Below are 21,417 nucleotides of genomic sequence, written 5' to 3' on the forward strand. Positions count from 1 at the left end.
TCTCCTCCGTCCACAGAACGTTGTCCCATAGGCATTGAGGAATATGCAGGTGGGCTTTGGCAAGCATGAGATGGGCAGAGAGCAGTACTTTCTTCTAGTTGACCTTCAATGAACACCATTTTTCTTGTATTTTATATAAATGCCACATGAACATATTTTGCAAAGTTTAAGACATTTCTGCAGATTCTTTGCTCTTTTCCTTCACCTTCAGTACTCAATGCTCTTGCCATGACCTTTGCAGGACACCCACTCCTAAGGTAAGTAGCAATAGTACTGACTTTCCTACATTTGTAGGATATTTATCTTACTGTCGACTGAAAAACTCCTTGGCCTTTAAAAATGTGTTTGTGGCATTTTGCAGCTTTATGTCTTTCAACAATTCTTTGTCTAAGGCCCTTTGATATTTCTTTTGATTGAAGCATGGTTTACATGAACAAGCCTCTCATCTTTCTACAGAAGAGCAAACTCTGTCAGCAGGAAGACTTTGTGTGACTTTTTTGTAGGACAGGGCAATTTCAAACCCCACCTCTGGTCGCATCTCATTGATTGGGTTACCTGATCCCAATCAGTCATTACCTTAGAGGATCAAAGGCTTTCTCCAGCCTGGACAATGAATGCTTAAATCACAGGCTCCTTATAGCCATTTTTCTTATATCTGTATAATATTTTTCATTAAGTGTAGTTGTGAGTGAATGAGTGGGGCTCCCAGTGGAGGACGTTATTTCTTTAAATTGCATAGGTTCATTTTCTTTGCTTTAGTTTGTTTTTTTCATTTATTGCTTCTATAAAACATGTAATTGCAAAAAAAAAGTTAAAATAATGTGTTTAGCTTTGAAAACAATAATTAAAGTTTTTTTATTCATAGTTCAAGCAGATTGTGTTTGTTTAACATTTTGACTTAGTTGAGAGTCAGCTCACATTGTTATGATTAATTAATGTAGAAATACAAGTAATTTCAAAGGTTCACAGGCTAAATCTTAAAACTGTATATATGTTTCATATTATTATAAAGTTTATTTTATTATTATACAAATGTATATGTATGTAAACTGACAAGCAAATTCCATCAGGCTGTCTAGCTCTCCATTGTCTAGTGCTAATAAAGATATGTGGCTTGGAAACAGCATAATGCTTTGCATAAGATGAAGTGAACACGACACATGGAGGCAGTTGGGCTGAGTCCACTGGCTTCCACATATCCCACAGCAAAGAATGAGTCTTCAAACAGCATAGAAAACATACAAGTTACCTGTCTGGGTTCCCCATTAAATTATCAGTTATACTGTCATGTAGAATCAGTTCAGATGTATATGTAATGAAATTTTTTCACCCCATCATTTCTAAGCCTCCTGACTTATTCAACAAAACTGGCTTGAGCTTTGGTTAATCGGATGGGCTATCTTAGTGAGTGGAAAACATTTCTTTGGAGGCACCTAAACTGTACCACTAGTCTGAAACAGAAAGCTGAGAAACGCTTGTTTCATTTTATGGGTTACTGGGAAACAGACCTCTGTCTGGTCTTTGCCAAAGGGTATTGTACTGTCTTTCATCTCATCCACAAAACATTTAAGCTTGCATTTATCCAAAACTGTTACAAGGTGACAAACTGTAGACAATAGCAGATTTTTACTTTCTCATATACGAAGTACAGTGGAACCTCGGTTCACAACCATAATTCGTTCCAAAACTCTGGTCGTAACCCGATTTGGTCGTGAACCGAAGTAATTTCCCCAATAGGATTGCATGTAAATACAATTAATCCATTCCAGACCATATGAACTGTATGTAAATATATATTTTTTTAAAGTTTTTAAGCACAAATATAGTTAATTAAACCATAGAATGCACAGCGTAACAGTAAACTAAATATAAAAACATTGAATAACACTGAGAAAACCTTGAACAACAGAGAAAACTAACACTGCAATAGTTTGCGCTGTAGCGCTACCAACCTCTGGCTAAAAATACTTTTTTTAATGAGTTTTAAGCACAGGGAAAAATATGAGCATTTGAAAAAATCCGTAATTTAATAAACCACCAAGAAAAGTAATATTGCAACAATGCACGCTACAAACCGATCGCTGTAAACAGAAGTGAAAACAAAAACAAGCCCAGTGCATTCTTTAACTGCCTTCTCTACCTTATGCGTCCAGCCCTCTCTCTCGCTCGCTCACCTGTGTGTGTCTCTCTCTCTCACACCTGTGTGTGTGTCTCTCCCTCTCGCGCTCCTGTGTGTGTGTGTGTCTCTCTCGCGCTTGTGTGTGTGTCCCTCTGTTGTGTGTGTGTTGCGCTCTCTCGCTCTCTCTTGCTCTCTGCACAGGAAATGCACAGGGAGAGACTGAACATGTACAAACCGAAAGGGAAACTGGCTTGTTTGTATACTGAGTGTGTGATCGTGAACAGATGCAAAAGTTTGGCGAACTTTTTGGTCGTAAACCGATTTGTACATGTTCCGAGATGTTCATGAACCAAGGTTCCATTGTATAGGGAAAGTATTGTAATTGTTCAAAAATTCGATGTTGAGATTTCATTTGATCATTTGATACGTCCTCTGAGCAGGTCCTCAGAAATTAAGTTGCAGCGAGTTACAGTATCAGCAAAAAGTCGGGGGGCACAGTGTGCTAAAAGTTGGAATGTGACATCAGAGTCTCTGTTTACTATCTACATGTGACAGAAAGCTGCTTTGCGGATCCTACGAAATCGGTGTGCGCGCTTCGATATTTGATAAATGGTTCGATGTGGTGAAGCAAAATGCCGACATACTGATGTATTTGTGGTGCTTTTATATTCAAGCGTCGCATATTCCCGATCGTAATGACACAATACATTTTAAATTTCTCACATACCGTCTTCTGTGCTATCTTTTTTTCTAGGGCTTCCTCTGCTCCTGACAGCAGCGAATCGTCAGCAATAGATCACCACACTGCACACATTAAATGTATGATATTCCAACTCTCTGCACATTTAGAATCCTTAGAATTAATCTTGATATCACTTTCATGATGAAAAGCATTAAAGTATGTATATTACATTTTACAGATAAATCCATAATTTCGTTTAAATAATGAATACTGTTAACAATTACACACATGGGGTGACACAGTGGCGGAGCGTTAGAGCTGCTGTTTTGCAGGGAGTCACGTCGCTGATATTCCCTGCCTGGAGTTTACACATTTTCCTGCTGGGTTTTCACAGTGTGCTCCAGTTTTCTTCCAAAGATATGCAGATTTGGGGATTTGGTGCCGCTAAAATGACGGTAGTGTATGTGTGTGCTTGTATTCACCTTGCAATGAGCCGAGGCGTCATCCAGGGATTGTTTCTCACTCGTGCCCAATGCTTGCTGGAATGGACACATCCCTGGATTTAATCAATAAACATCCTTTTCAGAGATATTGCGGTAAGGTGTCATCAGAATTTAATGGGTGTTCTAGGCCAAGGTTATTATAGTTAACGAAAACTAAAATCAAAATTGAAACTATTATTAAAAAAACATTTTCGTAAACTGAAATAAAATAATTAACAAAACCGAAATGAAAAACTAAAACTAAACGAAACTATTAAAGTAGCTGGAAAGACTAACTGAAATAAAATAATAATTTACTAAAATATTTTTAGTTTTCGTTTTTTGAATTAATATTCTTGCCGTTAGTCTTTAACCCTTGTAAGTTTTAACTCTAAAACAGAAAGTCATCCACCAAGTGCCACCCGCATATATTCATCCAGTGAACGGCGGCTGGTGACAGAGGGCGGCTGTTCACACAGCATTTGTGGTGACAGAGCAAGCTGAGTGTGGGTGCATAAAGCGTGAGAAATAGAAAGCGATTTCCGTGCCGCCTTTCTTTGTGCTTGTTGTATCATCAAGATGTAATTCAAACGGCTGAAATCAGAATGTGCTGGTCAACAAAACGTTTACCATATGGACAGAAAAATCACGAGTGAGTAATGTTTCAGTTTATTTCTCAGGTGTCTGCTTTTTGTTAACAGCAATTCACCTGCCACTTTGCACAGGAGAAATCATTTTTACTTTCTCATATACGAAGTATAGTAATCATGAAAAAATTCGACCTCGATATTTTGATGAGTCTTGACGTTATAGACTAACCAGTGTCCAACAATACTGTTTTTTGGAATTGTGTGTGTACGCGCGCGCATGTATGTCTGTGTCTGCCTGTGTGTATAAACACGATAACTCAAAAACACAACTAGATAGATGGATGAAATTCGGCATGTGGTTGTTACACCACAATTATAGATCTGTATTAACTTTTGGGCCAAATCCATCACCCGGAAGTGGTACTTTACCTGAACACAGACTCTGCAGCTGTATAAATAAAAAAAAAATCGAGTATGATTTTTTTCAACTTTACTTTTATAATAATTGTTAAATATATAATTAATTTGATTTGTTGTTGATGGTTCCTTAATGTACATAATATAAAAAATAATCATTGTCTTGCGGTTTACTCCTCAAATATCCATCCCCATATCTGAGTATACAAGAAAGTCGAGGGGAGTCCACTCCCGGTTTTTGAAAATAAAACGACACTGATCGAGAGACTGACTAGGTCATCATACAAGATCAGCATATTGTTGCTGACCAATTACTTTTGCTTTAAAAACATTGTTTAACAACGAAGCGATACAAACAAAGGTAGAGAGTCTGACAAGTGATGAAAAACTAAACATACGAATGGGTTTTTGTATTTATTCCATATTTATTAATTTATCTTTTTTAGTTCATATTCACAACTCAAAATACCTGATATTGTAAACGTAATCCATTAGCAGAATTATATTTTAAAATATTTGTCTCCCTTTTTTCAATGTTTTTCTCTCTCAAAACAGATAGTTGAAATATCATATTCTTTTTGTTCTTAACATCAGCCTTATCATACATATTGCATACCAGGGATTTATCCTGCCTTCAATCCAAACCTGCTGTGGTAGGCTCCAGATTTCCTACAATCCTACTCTGGATAAACAGGTTTAGGTAATGTATATGTTGTTCTTAATCTCAGACGCTGTCTCTGTTGCTTTATGCCTGTCCGTACTCCTATTACCTGCTCTTACTCTGCTCATTATCGGTTTACTGTCTTTTATGGTGGTCTGTTCAAGACTCGCTGCCCCTAACCTTGACACTACATGCTTGTTGTTCTTTGTTTCCCTCAATACAGCTAGTTGGGGTCTGCACACTCATTCAAGTCTAACAGCCCTGTTCTTCCTAAGCCCCTGTGATTTTCATGAGAAAATATTTTAAAAATTATAAAATTGTGTAAAATTGTTCATATTCAGTGTCTAGTTTTGATTATGCTTGTTTTTATCAGACAAAAACAAAACCAGATAGTAAACCAGGCAGTTTAGTAAGCTTCCACTAGCATTAAACTCATATCCAAATCTGTTAAGTGTACAGTTCTGTCTGATTGTGACACAAAACTAACTCCGTAGGCGCTCCATGCCATAATTACTAAAACTAAAACTGAAACTAATATATATAAAAATAAAATAGAACTGTCTTTGTGAAATAAAAACTAAACTAAAACTAAAAATACACGACGTAGGAAAACTAAAACTAAACTGAATTTCCAAGTAAGGTCAGAAAAAATATAGAAATAAAAACTAATATAAAAAGGCAAAACTATAATAACCTTGTTCTAGGCAATTCACAACACAAGCCGAACATGTTCTCACCGTGATAATATCTTGCACTGCCACCTGGCGGATTCCTCCAGATTTACGTAAAGTACGCGCGCAAGTATAAACACTTCAACGCTTGCGTAGCAGGAGCGTCCACTGCAGCATGCGTCACGTCGCGTGAAGTATAACTCCGGCCTTACTCCTCAAATATCCATCCCCATATCTGAGTATACAAGAAAGTCTAGGGGAGATCACTCTTGATTTTTTTATCTTAATATTCTGTATAACAACATGAAATATTATGAAGAAATTAATAAGCCAAAGAATGTATTTCTATTTCATCATCATTTGATTCTGTCCTTATGTCAGTGTATAACATCAAGTAAGCTGATTTAAGCTTTCTGTTAAATAAAATTAAGTTATGTGTTTTAATAAATTATTATTTAGTATGGTGCTGTGCTGTATGTTGATTGGACATATAAGTATTAATTTCATTGCACTCTGTATATGTCACAATGCTATTACTACTACTAATTCTACTATAAGATGGAATGTGAAACAGAAGGTTTGTTAGCACAGTAAAAAGGTGGTTCAAGTTCCCAGGTGTGAGCCATCTTCGAGAGGGCTTAACTTGGTTTATTAATGTTGTCTTTAAGGGCATGAGTATGTTATATTTTTAATGTATATCCTTGAACACATATCAGTGAGAGTGTTGTGTCTCAAAAGTAAAATGTTTTTCCTTACTTTGTTATGAAATTTTTCTCAGCAATTTGCATGGATTCCAAAGGAGCAGTTTATCACATTGGCCTTAGCATGTTTTGGAGTAGAGACTGTTTGTGTTAAGATGGAAATACAGTGCTAGGTTAGAAAGAAAAAAGTGCATTGAATTCACACCTTGTAAGCAGAGTTTTTAGACCTGTCCAGCTACATGTTTAATGAAGAGCAGTGTGCAAGTTTACATTTTTGACTATGTTTTAAACAAGTGTTTCCTGTACTACACACAGAGAAAAAGTACTTATTTATTTCAATGAGAAGTGTATGACAATTACTTTGTTCTGGTATTGCCTTGTTTATGTTAAGTTTTAAATTTGAAATTCCACAGGTCAGCTAGTATGATCCTGTTGTGTACAAGGGGTATAGAGTGGGTGAGTATAAATGCCTGCAAAGGACAAGTGTTTCCTGTATTACACATAGAGAAAAATGGCTGTTATCATTTATTTCAAAGAGAAGTTTATGATAATTCCTTTGTTGTCAAAGGACTTGTTTATATAAAGCTGTATATTCTTTTCAATTTCATAGGTCAGCTAGTATGATCCAGTTACTCTGTTGGGTACAAGAGGTATAAAGAGGGTGAGTGTAAATGCTAGCACTAAGGAAATTACATTCAGTTCAGTTTTGAGTCAGCTTAATTTCAGTGTAAAATACCAGACAAAGAGTCTGGTAACATTTAAGCCTATAATACCTTTCATTTGCTGTGTGTGCACATTAAAATTATTCTACAGAACATCAAAAAATTTACAATAGATGTCCTAAAGAACACCAGAATTACATTTAAAGGCTCTCTGGACCTTCATTTTTGTGTTCCATGCTCATGCCTCAACAACAGGACATCAGTGGTAGAACACTGGGGAAATAGCCAGATGAAAATCTTTACTCTCAGCAAAGTGCTTGTGTGCTTGTATTAAGACCGCTAAAGAACATTAAGATGATGTTGTAGATTTTATGAGCTTGAAATTGATTTGTGGCCATGGGAAAAAACATTCACTGGCCACTTTATCAAGTACACCTTACTAGTACCAGGTTGGACCCTCTTTTGCCTTCAGAACCGCCACAATTCTTTGTGGCACAGATTTAACAAGGTAATGGAAACATTCCTCAGGGAATGTTGTCCATATTGACATGATAGCATTTTGCAGTTACTGCCAATTTTTCTGGCTGCACCTGCTGTAAATAACCTTCAGAAGATGGGTACATTGGGGTCATAAAGGGATGGACATGGTCAACAACAATACTCAGGTAGGCTGTGGCATTTAAACAATGCTCAGTTGGTTCTTGGGATTAATAAAGTATCTATCTATCTATCTATCTATCTATCTATCTATCTATCTATCTATCTATCTATCTATCTATCTATCTATCTATCTATCTATCTATCTATCTATCTATCTATCTATCTATCTATCTATCTATCTATCTATCTATCTATCTATCTATCTAAGGGGCCCAAAGTGTTCCAGGAAATTATCTCCCACACCATTACACCACCACCACCAGCCTGAACCTAGACTCATCAGATCAGGCAATGTGTTTCCTAATTTGTCTGTTCTTAGCTGACAGAAGTGGCACCCAGTGTGGTCTCTTACTGCTGTAGCACATCTGCTTCAAGGTTCCACGTGTTGTACGTTCAGAGATGTTCTTCTGTATACCTTGGTTGTGAGTTATTGTTGTCTTTCTATCAGCTCGAACCAGTCTGGCCATTCTCCTCTGATCTCTGGAATCAACGAGGTATTTTAACCTAGAGAACCGCCACTCACTGGGTATTTTCCCTTTTTCAGCCCATTCTCTGTAAACCCTAGAGATGGTTGTACATGAAAATCCTAGTAGATCAGCAGTTTCTAAAATACTCAGACCAGCCCGTCTGGCATCAACAACCATGTCACATTCAAAGTCACTTAAATCACCTGTCTTCTCCATTCTGATGGTCAGTTTGAATTTCAGCAGGTCGTCTTGACAATGTCTACATACTTAAAAGCATTTAGTTGCTGCTATGTGATTGGCTGATTTGATATATGTGTTAACAAACAGCTGAACATGTGTACAGGTGGATGGTGAAGGCACTGTCATTCACCAAAGTAATCTTAACCTCAAATAGGAGGTAGTGATTTGTGGGAGCTTTTTATACTAATAAACCTCATCATATTTCTGAGGGAGTATGAAGTAGTAGAATGTCAGGCCCTGTATTTGGAAGCTGAAAAGAGCCAAATATTATTCTTCCACAATTACAGTGATTCTAAAATATAAACATAATGTAAGAAACAATGAAACCAATGAAAGAAATGAAATGTTTTGGAAAAGCTAAGACAGAGATCATAGTGTAGTCGGTAAGAATGCTGTGTTCAGATTTTTTTCAGATTATTTGACTTGAAAAAAGAAGGGTTTTACATACTGTGGATACAACTAATGAGTTTTTAAAAGGCTTGAGTAAATGTACTGAAACATCAGAATGTTCTTGCTTTTTAAAAGCTGTACAATAATATTTGCCCTGCTGAGTGAATGGCTCCTGATTTGTGCAGGTTTTGCCATCATCGATTTTAACGTCCGTTCTATGGTTTGAATTTAATTATGTAGTGCTTCTGTTGTAATACATTTTAACAAAGTGTACCAACAACCCATCTTATTTCTTTGTTTTAGTCCTCCACATTCCCTCCTGCAGCTACTCACTGTCTTTCACTTCCATTTTCACAAAGCTTGTTATTTAAGGTTAAGCAGAGCACAAGCAATTAATGAAATATTTTTCTGAAATTTAACTTGTTTTTCTTTGCATGTAACTAGTTATTTCACATATTGCAAAGCACTTGGAGCTTTATCCTTTGTATCAAAATGTGCTATTGAAGGAAGTGTTGCTATTGGTTTGAATTTCAGTGGTTTAGCATGCACTTCTTTTTAGAATTGGTTTATTCAGCTCAGGAGTATTAATTAAATCAAGGCTGAATAAATTAATTTTAAAAACCCTGATGAAACTAACTGATGTATGTAAACAAACATAATGAAAATAACAAGATTGCTAGCAATGGACATTGCTTATTGTTGCTACTCTGTGCATCCATCTTTCCAGTTTGTTGAATGACTTTTTGAGAACTTGCATTTCTCCTCAATTTGTTGGTAAAGACCCCTGTTTCCAATTCAAAAACTGACTACCATTATGGTTTAGTTTACTCTTTACAATGTACGCTCAGTATTCCCGAAGTAACACACAATATTTAGCAAAGAATAATGTGTTTTGCTTGTTTTAAGCATAGAATTGGATAGCTGACATTTGGCTTATGTGACGAGTAATGTGAAATTTTATTTTTCCATGAACATTTTTCACATTATTTGCCATTGTACAGCACTGGTCACTAGTAGTTTCTATTATGTCATAAACCTTTTTTCTCCCTATTCTTAATGACAAAATGAGGTTCAACATTTTTTTCGGCCACCAGTACAAAGTACATAGGGCCAGGGAAAATAAAATATATAAAAAATGTCATTTTTGTGTTGAGAATTCCTTTAAGGACATGGGCATTACTGCATCTGAGGGATGATGTGACAAAATAAATATTGGATTGTGAACCTGGCTTCCCCGTTTACATTAAAAATAATAAAGAAACCAAATGGTGTCAAAACAATAACAAATGAAAGCCTTCTTCAAGATTGTGGCAGTCAGCATTGTTAGGGGTAGCGCCCCCTTTTGGCACAGGGTGGAACTACATACCTGGGAGGAATTCGGAGGGTGACCCTCACATGCATGAAAATGCTAAAGAGCATTGATTGCAAATATGCTTATTTCGAAGACTGTTAATCATGAAAAATAGGTAGTTTATTAGTCTGTTTACCATTTTTTTGCTTAATTATCAGTGTGTTTTAAGATTTATATGACAATCCACACCATTGAGCACCTCAGCATATATTGAAGGATGGCCACAATTGTAGACTACCTTCCCTATCAGTGTTGGTTAACTCCTCACCTTTCATTTACATATGAAGGCCTTACTGCTTATCTGGAATGTTTGAAATGACTATCTGTAGTGAATTATGTTGTAAACCTCCATCCATCCATCCATTTTCCAACCCGCTGAATCCAAACACAGGGTCACGGGGGTCCGCTGGAGCCAATCCCAGCCAACACAGGGCACAAGGCAGGGAACCAATCCAGGGCAGGGTGCCAACCCACCGCTGGACACACACAATCACACCCACACACCAAGCACACACTAGGGCCAATTTAGAATCACCAATCCACCTAACCTGCATGTCTTTGGACTGTGGGAGGAAACCGGAGTGCCCGGAGGAAACCCACGCAGACACGGGGAGAACATGCAAACTCCACGCAGGGTGGACCCGGGAAGCGAACCCGGGTCTCCTAACTGCGAGGCAACAGCGCTACCACTGCGCCACCGTGCCGCCCCTGTTGTAAACCTGATTTTGTTAAAGTTGTTTTCATAATATATATGGCAAGCAACGTTAATTTGCTTATAGCAAATCTATCCAATTTTTAACTCATTTAATTTAACTCTAGGGTTCATAAGAGGTGGAGTCAGTCTGGCAGCATCCACGTCAACCAGGTGGGTTGCAAGTCAGTTGCATGGTACACTTACTGACACATCCATGTTCCCTAATAATAGTCAAATTTAGAGCTGCCAAACTGTTAAGTGTTTTGAATATGGGGGGATACTGGGTTACAACACAGTGAATCAGATTTCTTTGTTCATTTCCAAAGTGGTACACATTAAGTATTCATTTTAGCATTGATATACTTTTTAAATTGAGTGTACTTTTATTCATATAATGCAACACAAAACAAAAATAAGAGTACCTTTATTTGTTCATAATCAGATTCTAAAATGGATAACTTATTGCTAGGCTGCCATCTTGAGTATTGATACTCTTATTCATGGCAGGGGTTCCCTTACGACCTTCTTTATAGATACATACAGTGATACATTTATTCTCAAACCCACTTAAAGATTGCAGTGGTCAGGAGCCAGTGCCAGCAACAGTGTGTGCAACATGGGGAAGATCCTGGAAAGATTACCTGTCCCTTACAGGACACACACTCATGCACACACCTAGAGTCATTCACTCAAAGCCAGTTTAGGATCTGAAACCTGTTCCTCTTTAGGGATTTGGAAGATAAAGAGAGAATGTGCAAACTCCAATGACTACAACACCATCTTCTTTATAGCATGTCACTAATGTGGAATTACTAAAGTGATGGGATTCAATCCCATATTTTTAAGTAAAAAATGTAATCTCATACAAAATACACACTACTCAGGTATAAAAAGGTAAGGTATGGAAAGTCACAAATGAGGTGAAACAAAACTGAAGCAGAGAAAAATTTGGCCAGACAAATTATAACCAAAACACACCAGATTGTGATTTCTCTATTTAGTTTTGTGCTTCTTATCAACCTGTTTGTAAAACTTGTCTAACAGTAAGCAGCCACGTCCTCTGAGCAAATACTGGCACAATGAACTTGACAGCAGACTTGCTTGTACCTCATCGTGTCCAACATCAGTAATGATGTTGCTTTGGCCGGATCAGTCATTTAACAAGATTCTACCATGTTGAATAAGAACAAAAACACTGACTCTGTTTGAAAAAAAAAAATAATAAAGCTGACTGAAAGAAAGATGAAAACTATATCAAACATTGGCCCACAGTCTACTTGCTGAATCAAGCTGCATTGTATAATTCATAAATCACTTGCCAAGAACATGATACAAAAGAGAAAGCACTCCACTAGCCATGTGTTTTGGACACTGCTGAGATGTCAGAGTGTACCGTAATGCCTGTTTTTCTTTCGCTTTGGCAGCCTCTAGAAACTGGAGCTTATTTCTTGATATTTTAAAATAACAAACAAGAATGCCAACAGAAGCAAAACATGAATATTGTGTGCTTCAGACACAGAAGATCTAGAAGAATGTATTATGGTACTAATTGTTCTTTTTATTACTTTTCAAATATTATATTGTAGAGAATAAAGCACTTAAAGAAAGTCAAAAAGATTTCTGCAAGAATTATGTAGGAAAAACTGGTTAAATTTTACAATTGAGACCACAAGATCTTCTTTGTTTGATGAGCTTCTGCAGCACTAAAATTAAACAAAGAGAATGGTGCAAAGTGAAGTAATCAGTGTATATCTCAATGATAACACGGAGTGAAGCTAGTTAGTGGCAGGAACTTCAGAATACCCCCACAAATGGGGAAGTTAGTTTAAAATGAGTTTCATATGATGATCAGGAACCAGGAGAACTGTAAACTTTTAAAGGTGGTTTCACGAACCGCTGTGGCATATCTGCCCACAATTTAAATGCTCATGCTGCATTTGGTGAATTGTTTGTTAGCAAGTAGATTGTTGGACTGTTGCTTCTGTGTTTAGTGTGTTTTAAGTTCAGATAGTTAGATACAGCACATAGAGAGAGCTCTGAAAGGAATTTCTCTTGCCCTTACAGCAGCATCACAGAATATAAAACAACCACAACATTTATTTATATAGCACATTTTCATACAAACAATGTAGCTCAAAGTGCTTTACATGAAGAAGAAAGAGAAAAAAGAGAAAATAAATAATTAAAATTAGGGAACACTAATTAACATAGAATAAAAGAAAGGTCTGATGGCCAGGGAGGACAGGAAAAAAAAAAAAAACTTCAGAAAACTGGAGAAAAAAATAAAATCTGCAGGGGTTCCAGGCCATGAGACCACCCAGTCCCCTGTGCATTCTACCTAACATAAATGACCTCAATCAGTCCTCATTGTATTCAGGGATCTCATGGAAGAACTTGATGATAACGGTCATGTGGACTTCTAGCCTTTAATCCATCAATGTAAGGACATCACGGTGTTTTGATTAGGTGGTGGTGGCACAGGACGCCACCACAGAAAACCTGAAAAAGAACAGAAGAGAAAGTAGGGGTTAGTACAGATTGCGGAGCCACCATGAATAGTAATGATAATTAATTGAATATACAGAGCATCAGGATTTAACTAAGATGAAGCTATGAGAAAGCCATGTTAAAGTGTTTTCAGCAGTTTTTTAAAGTGCTTCACTATATTAGCCTGGTGAATTCCTATTGGCAAGCTATTCCAGGTTTTAGGGTATAACAGCAGAAGGCCGCCTCACCACTTCTTTTAAGTTTAGCTCTTGGAATTCTAAGTAGACACTCATTTGAGGTTCTAAGGTTACGATTTGGAGTGTAAGGACATTCCGAAATATAAGATGTAGCGATATTATTTAAGGCTTTGTAAACCATAAGCAGTATTTTAAGGTCAATTCTAAATGACACAGGTAACCAGTGTAGTGACATCAAAACTGGGGTGATGTGCTCGGATTTTCGTTTACGAGTTAAGATTCTAGCAGCTGCATTCTGCACTAGTTGCAACCGATTGATGTGTTTTTTGGGTAGTCCTGAGAGGAGTGCGTCACAGTAATGTAGCCAACTGGAAACAAAAGTGTGAACTAATTTTTCAGCATCTTGCAATGTTATAAGAGGTCTAACTTTTGCTATATTTCTTAAGTGAAAAAATGCTGTCCTATTAATCTGATTAATATGTGATTTAAAATTCAGGTCAGAGTCAATAGTTACCCCTAAATTATTTACCTCTGTCTTGACTTTTAATCCTAATGCATCAAGTTTATTTCTAATAACCTCATTATATCCATTATTGCCAATCACTAAAATTTCTGTTTTCTCTTTATTTAGTTTGAGAAAATTACTACTCATCCATTCAGAAACACAAGTGAGACATTGTGTCAGTGAATCAAGAATGTCAGGGTCGTTGGGTGGTAAATACAGCTGTGTGTCATCGGCATAGCTGTGGTAGCTCACGTTATGCCCCAAGATAATCTGACCTAATGGAAGCAAGAAAATCGAAAAACATCATACATAACAGTAAAAAGAAACTGCAGAATTATACACAAATATAATAATATTGGTGTGCCATTCCAGTTCAGACTGATTTGATTGGTGAAAGCATATATTGTCTAAATGACCACTTGGTTACTCACACTGTAGACAACTAACTCATATTATGGAATGAGAATGTGATTTTTATAGCTGGAATAACAGCATTGGATGCAGGTGCCCAATCCAAACTGAGTTGCTAAGCTGCAGTTGCTGCTGTCCTGCTGCCGTTATTGCCTTTTTTGCTAAAATAAGCCTATTAAGTTAAAACAGCATGTTACTTAGCTACTGAAAATTGTACCATGTCTGTTAATGCTTTTGTACTTGCTTAAGAATTATCTTAATATTCTGATAATAAGTTTAAGTAGAAAGTATAATAAACTCTGCTATTTTGTTAGTCTAAGTTATTGCTTGAATAAGCATGCTTTTGGTAAAAGGAAATAAGAGGTGATTTTAATCAAATATATAATGTAGTTCTACCGTAATGTGAGTGTGGTTTCATAAGCCATAAGCTGTTTCTAAGTTATACAAGCTTCTGTGTTGTTGACCCCATTTTATATTATCAGATGTATGAGTTGAAGCAGCTGATTTTGGAAGCATGATATTCAGTTTTTTGAACTTCAAATAATGACAAAGAGCTTTACAAGACTGGTAATGAGATGCTGATCAGATGGAGGGAAGAAGGGAGAGAGAAAGAAAAAAGGAAGGAAAGGGGGCAGTCAAACCAAGAATGCTCTGAGTTATTATTAACAGTTCAAATAACACAAGAAATGAGTTACCTAAAAATAAATATACAACATTACCAGGTCAAATGATATGCAGAAAGGTCCATAAGTATTTGGAACAGTGATACGATTGCCATAATTTTGACTCTATGGGCCACAACAATGGATTTGAAATGATGCAATCAAGATGTGATTGAAGAGTAGACTTGCAGTTTTAACTTAAGGTGTTTAACAAAACACTGTATGAGTCATTTAGAAAAGACAGCCATTTATATATATATATATATATATATATATATATATATATATATATATATATATATATATATATACAGTAATCCCTCGCTATATCGCGCTTCGCCTTTCGCGGCTTCACTCCATCGCGGATTTAATATGTAAGCATATTTAAATATATATCGCGGATTTTTTGCTGCTTCACGGGTTTCTGCGGACAATGGGTCTTTTAATTTCTGGTACATGCTTCCTCAGTTGGTTTGCCCAGTTGATTTCATACAAGGGACGCTATTGGCAGATGGCTGAGAAGCTACCCAACTTACTTTCTCTCTCTCTCTCTCTTGCGCTGACGTAGGGGGGTGTGAGCAGGGGGGCTGTTCGCACACCTAGACGATAAGGACGCTCGTCTAAAAATGCTGAAAGATTATCTTAACATTGCTATCTTTTGTGCAGCTGCAGCTGCTTCCTGAAACGACATGCTGAACGGTGCTTCGCATACTTAAAAGCACGAAGGGCACGTATTGATTTTTTTATTTGTCTCTCTCTAGCTCTCTCTCTCTCTCTCTCTCTGCTCCTGACGGAGGGGGTGTGAGCTGCCGCCTTCAACAGCTTTGTGCCGCGGTGCTTCGCATACTTAAAAGCCAAACAGCCCTATTGATTTGTTTGCTCCTTTGAAGAGGAAGATATGTTTGCATTCTTTTAATTGTGAGACTGAACTGTCATCTCTGTCTTGTCATGGAGCACAGTTTAAACTTTTGAAATAGAGACAAATGTTTGTTTGTAGTGTTTGAATAACGTTCCTGTCTCTCTACAACCTCCTGTGTTTCTGCGCAAATCTGTGACCCAAGCATGACAATATAAAAATAACCATATAAACATATGGTTTCTACTTCGCGGATTTTCTTATTTCGCGGGTGGCTCTGGAACGCAACCCCCGCGATGGAGGAGGGATTACTGTATATATTGTGGAAAGACAGCCCCCGGGCACAGACAGGACACCAAATGTCCAAAAACACACACATTTATTTCTTCTGAACACACCTGCATCCGTCCAGGCATCCCGGCTGGGCATTACCCCCAGCCGTCTGCCACAATATATATATATATATATTATATATATATATATAGATATATATATATATATATATATATAGATATATATATATATATATATATATATATATATATATATATATTATATATATATATATATATATATATATATATATATATATATATATATATATATATATATATATTTATATATATCTTGTATATAAACGTTGTAGAAGATAGCCCGGCTACAGACAGACACACAGACCCAGAATGTCCAGAACACACACTTTTATTTATTTAAACTGTCCCGCACACAATACCGTGCTCCAATACCCAACTCCACTCAGTCCTTTCTTCTGCCACCTCCATTCCTCACTCACAACCTCGTCTTCTGCCTCCCGACTCCAGCCCCTGAATGGAGTGAGGCAGCCTTCTTTATAGTGCTCCTGGAAGTGCTCCAGGTGTCCCATGATTAACCTCCGGCAGCACTTCTGGGTGTGGCAGAAGTGCTGCATAGGAACCCTGCTACTCTTCTGGCAGCACTTCTGGGTGTGGCGGAAGTGCTGTATGTCCAGACTCTAAAGCTGTTCAGGTGCCCCCTGGTGATGACCATGGACCCCCAGCAGGTTGAGCTTCTATGCTACAAATCCGTGGCCCAGGGGGCTGCCCTCTCATGTCCCAGGGGTGGTACTCCTGGTAGTGCGCCCATTCCTCCAGTCTTCTCATATAAAGGGCATCCTGTCCAGGCAGGATCCCCGGCCATCCATCACAACATCTACGCATGGGAGTGTGTGTATCTGTCCGGCACCGAAGTGAGAGGTGGATTCGGGTAAGGGCTCCACCTCTGGGGATACGCAAGTGAGGCCAGCATGTTGGCAAAAGAAACCTCAGAAGAAAGTCACTTGCTTAGCTGCTAATACAGAAGTGAGGCAAGTACATCGGCAAAACGGTATCCCTTTTACTTTTCCTCCCACCGCTAATACAGAAGCAAGGGGAGCACATCGGGGAAACGAACCCTACGAAGAAAGAGATTGTTGCTTAGCCGCTAATGCACGAACAATGCAAGCATGTCAGCAAAATGAAACCTTCTAGAAGAGAGATGCCCAGAGTAGTTCTTTTCAATTACCTGACATCTCTACATTTCAGATACATTTCTGATGAGTTCAGTAGTTTCTAGGACGGCAGGCTTTTTAAAGCATGGGTTTACACAGCTTAAACATTGAAAAAACTACCTGCCTGCCTGCACATTTGCTCAATTTCAGGGGCTGAGAACTAAGTTCCTTTCTTAGCTAGGGCAATCAGGGTGAGGGAGAGACAACACTCCTAAAGTGAAGACTGTAGTGACAGTCATGTGTAGCCCATCTACTCTAACTGTGTGTAGAAAGGGGCCCTGAGTTCTTTACTTCAATGCCCAATTTATTATAACTCTAATTACTTTAATATTTTGAGTCTCGGGCCACTATAACAAAACCTTATTACTTAAGTCTAGCAATACATTGGTCAGGTTATAACAAATAAATAAAGGTAGTTACCCGTTAACATTTGTTCCCAAAGCAATAGTTTATGCTACACAGAAAAATATAATAAAACACCAAGAAACTGGGTTATAAAAAATGATAAACTCCCTGTTTAATTATAAACTAACAAAACAAAATTAATAGAACTGGAAATAATCAGGAATTCTCTTTTACCCAAACAAATAATCATGAATTATATTACACCGTTCCAATAAAACAAAAATACACTCAGTCTTGTCAAACTTATATTAAAACAAATAGTTGCAGGCTTGATTTGGTGCTTGGGAGCATTGAGACCAAAAACTCAGCTGTCAGTTCACTCCACCAGGAGCAACAAATAAAATAACAGTGATACCTTACTTTATGTTTGTGGTATTAGTTCAACAAATCCTCCTAATCCCTCTGTCTCTGTCCGTGAGCAGAAAACAGCTGCTGAGGGTACCCTAAATTGTCTCCATCTCCAAATCAGCGATCATCCAAAAGAAGCACGTAGAACTGAGTTAGCTGCTGCCTCCTTCGGTTCACGCTGCTACTTCCCCTCACTGAATTAGCGAGTGGCTCTTCGTTGGATAGACACTGAAAACTTCTAATTTGAATTCTCAGTCTATATGAACAGTTTGTACTCCTGTAAATTATCTTGCTGATAATTTACAATTTGCCTCCCAAACTTTTCGCCACACCACCTTAGCGTCACGTCCTTTCTTTTTGGACGTTCTCTCTCAGCCTGTTCTCCCACCCCCTTCCTTTTTTCTACAATATCCGGTTATCAAAATAAAAGTTTGCATAACCACATAAAATAACTACTACTCTAAAATTAACAGTTTAAAACACAAACATTTCACGTTTTTACATCAGTAACTTATTTACATCAATCACTTATTTATGCAAATTTCTACCTGGGCTACACATGGATGAAGTCTGAAGAAACTCCTGACAGGAAGGAACTGTTGGTAAGTGTAAGAATAGGCAAACTAAATTAGTGAGAGAGAATTACATATTACACTGTGGGTTCAAATGAAAAAGAATCTTTGCATCTAAAAAAAAGTTGATTTGCGTTTTAAGGAAAGGTATCCCCGAAAGCCTTTCTACGATGAAACAAATTGTAACTCTACAAAGGCAATGTTGTCCTTGAGCCAATGTATTTATTGTAACTGGCCAATCAGCCTGTTGTAACTGGCTACGGTGAAGATGTGCATGATGAGAGGAATTATTATAATGTTTGATGGCTGCATTCAAAAAAAGCTCCACCTGCACCTTTTAGCACAACATGGTGGAATGAGCAATTGCCAACATATTAAGTAGCCGTGCAGCATTAATTCTAATGGCCAGTAATTTAACATCAACCTCATTTCTTCCACTGCTACAAGTGAGTGGATTTTGTAAAGCAGCTGACCTGATCTGTTTTATCAGGAGGTGACATCCCCTCAACTGAAGGTATTGCCTAAGTAGGCCACAGTGTTGAACAGCACACTGGACACAATGGACATCTTGTCACACACATTAACAGACCTGTGTTTCCCAAGAAAGAACTGCATGCTTTGCCTCATCTGCGTTGTCCACTCAGTCTACTATTGAAATGGTCTCCCAATTATTTATAAGCCTGTGCCACCTCCACCTGTTCCCCAATTATATTGACTGATCTTAGGGACCCTCTGGCATGCTGGAGGTCAACCACCAACTCCATGTCTTAGAAATATTCAATTCCAGGTTTAATTAGGGGACTTGTATTTACAGAGTATATTGCTTAGAAATAATACTGCCTGTTTTTTCTATTCATATGCCTTTTTCCATAACCGTCTGGTATGTTGATGCATCTGCTCACTTGAAATATACACTGCAGCATGTTATTTGGTAGGCAGAAAAGATTGTAGGCCTGAAACTGGTTTAGGTTTAGGAAACATGCTGGAAATGTAATAAAAGACTACACTCAGCCCGAGCAACCATCTCTGTTAGTTACTGTATCAACGCTGACGAAACGTTACTGGTCCCTAAAGGCAAGAGTTACTATACATATAAAGTTTCCCTCCTACTGCAGTCACCATAGTTAAACACAGTCTCTGTTTCATGTCTGTCTTTTCCTGCTTTCTATATTCCTCCTTCCAATCTAGATTGTTAATTTTGGGTTTATTTTTTAATGATTTACGTGATATATCACTGGATGGGAGTGCAATTCTATATTACTATAATGTTTTATATATTTGTGTTGTGTGCAATATATGGGCAGTGGTGCAGTGGTAACGCTGCTGCAGTAAGGAGACCAGGGTTCTCGTCCTGGGTCCTCCTTGTGTGGAGTTTGCATGTTCTCCTCATGTCTGCATGGGTTTCATCCCACAGTTCAAAGACGTGCAGGTTAGGTAAATTGGCAATCCTAAATTGTCCTTAGTGTGTGGTTGGGGTGTGTGTCTAAATGCATGTGGTTGTGTGTGTGCCCTGCGATGGATTGACACCCTGTCCAGAGTTTGTTCCTGCCTTGTGCCTCTGTGCTAGCAGGGGATAGGCTCCAGCAGACCCCTGCAAACTTTTTAGGACTAAGCAGGTTAGAAAATGACTGACTGACTGCAATACATATTTATTCACTACTACTTTATAAAATGCTGTGATAGTGTCATGTATTGTGAATTGTATATTGTATTATTTAGTTGTGTTTACCTTGTTATATGTATGGATGTAACACCAAAAGAAATTCCTAGGAACTGTGTTGCTTGGCAACAAAAATAAAGCTAATTTTACATTCTTAAATTTACCAAGAATATCAAGCAAATGCTAGATGGATTGTAGCAATATTTTTTCTGTATCTTTCACTTGATCTTTTATTTCTATAGTCTATGAAATTGGTGCACTCCATTTTGTTCCATGCACATATTACACTGTGGGTTATTGTTGTTTTGTGGGTCAGTGGGTCTTATTTGTGTCCTGCAGAGATCTTATAGTTTTAATGGCTGGTTTAATTAAAATCGTTATATTAATAATTTTTTACATCTTGCAGGGTTTCACTTGTTAAAGAATCAGGTACAGTCAAACCTATCTGAAGTTTCAATTCCAGAGAGCTATGCATTTGGGTTTTTTAGCACAATAATTGAACATTTTTGGAAATGCTAGAAACTTAGGGAGTGTCAAGTGGCCACATGACTAAATTAACCTGCAGTTTGCATTGCTGTTCAAATCCTGGGCTCTCAGGTAAAATCAGAGAATTTTGTAGTACAATAAAAATTTCTTATCCTCTATTTTTTTATATTCTGAACTACATATATTTAGTTATTCAGCCTGTTTTTATTTTCTGTGACACATTTTATGATGAGCACAATCTCAAATCATATTTCATGACTTGCTTTTTTTTCTATGGAGGAAAGCACTGTCTCATAGTCACACACTGATACAGTTGCACAATTAGAAACTGCAAACTTATGGTTTAATTTCAAATTCTTAGCCACTAGTCTTTAACAAGGGCTATGTTTATATTTGCAGCTTTCTATAGGATGTATTAGAGGTTTGTTCTATTATCACTAAGGTTGAAGTTTAATGTTATGTTCTGATAAGTAATCCTTTAAACCACAATTATATTTTTAGAGGTACAGTATCTGC

General features: G+C 37.5%; 1 protein-coding gene across 4 annotated transcripts in view; it reads left to right on the forward strand.

Moving 5' to 3' along the window:
* LOC114650673 (leucine-rich repeat transmembrane neuronal protein 4-like) overlaps positions 1 to 21,417 on the forward strand; it is a 651,592-nt gene that overhangs the window by 334,260 nt on the left and 295,915 nt on the right. The window lies entirely within an intron of this gene.

This window comes from Erpetoichthys calabaricus, chromosome 1, assembly GCF_900747795.2.
Source record: "Erpetoichthys calabaricus chromosome 1, fErpCal1.3, whole genome shotgun sequence".
Lineage (NCBI taxonomy): Eukaryota > Metazoa > Chordata > Cladistia > Polypteriformes > Polypteridae > Erpetoichthys > Erpetoichthys calabaricus.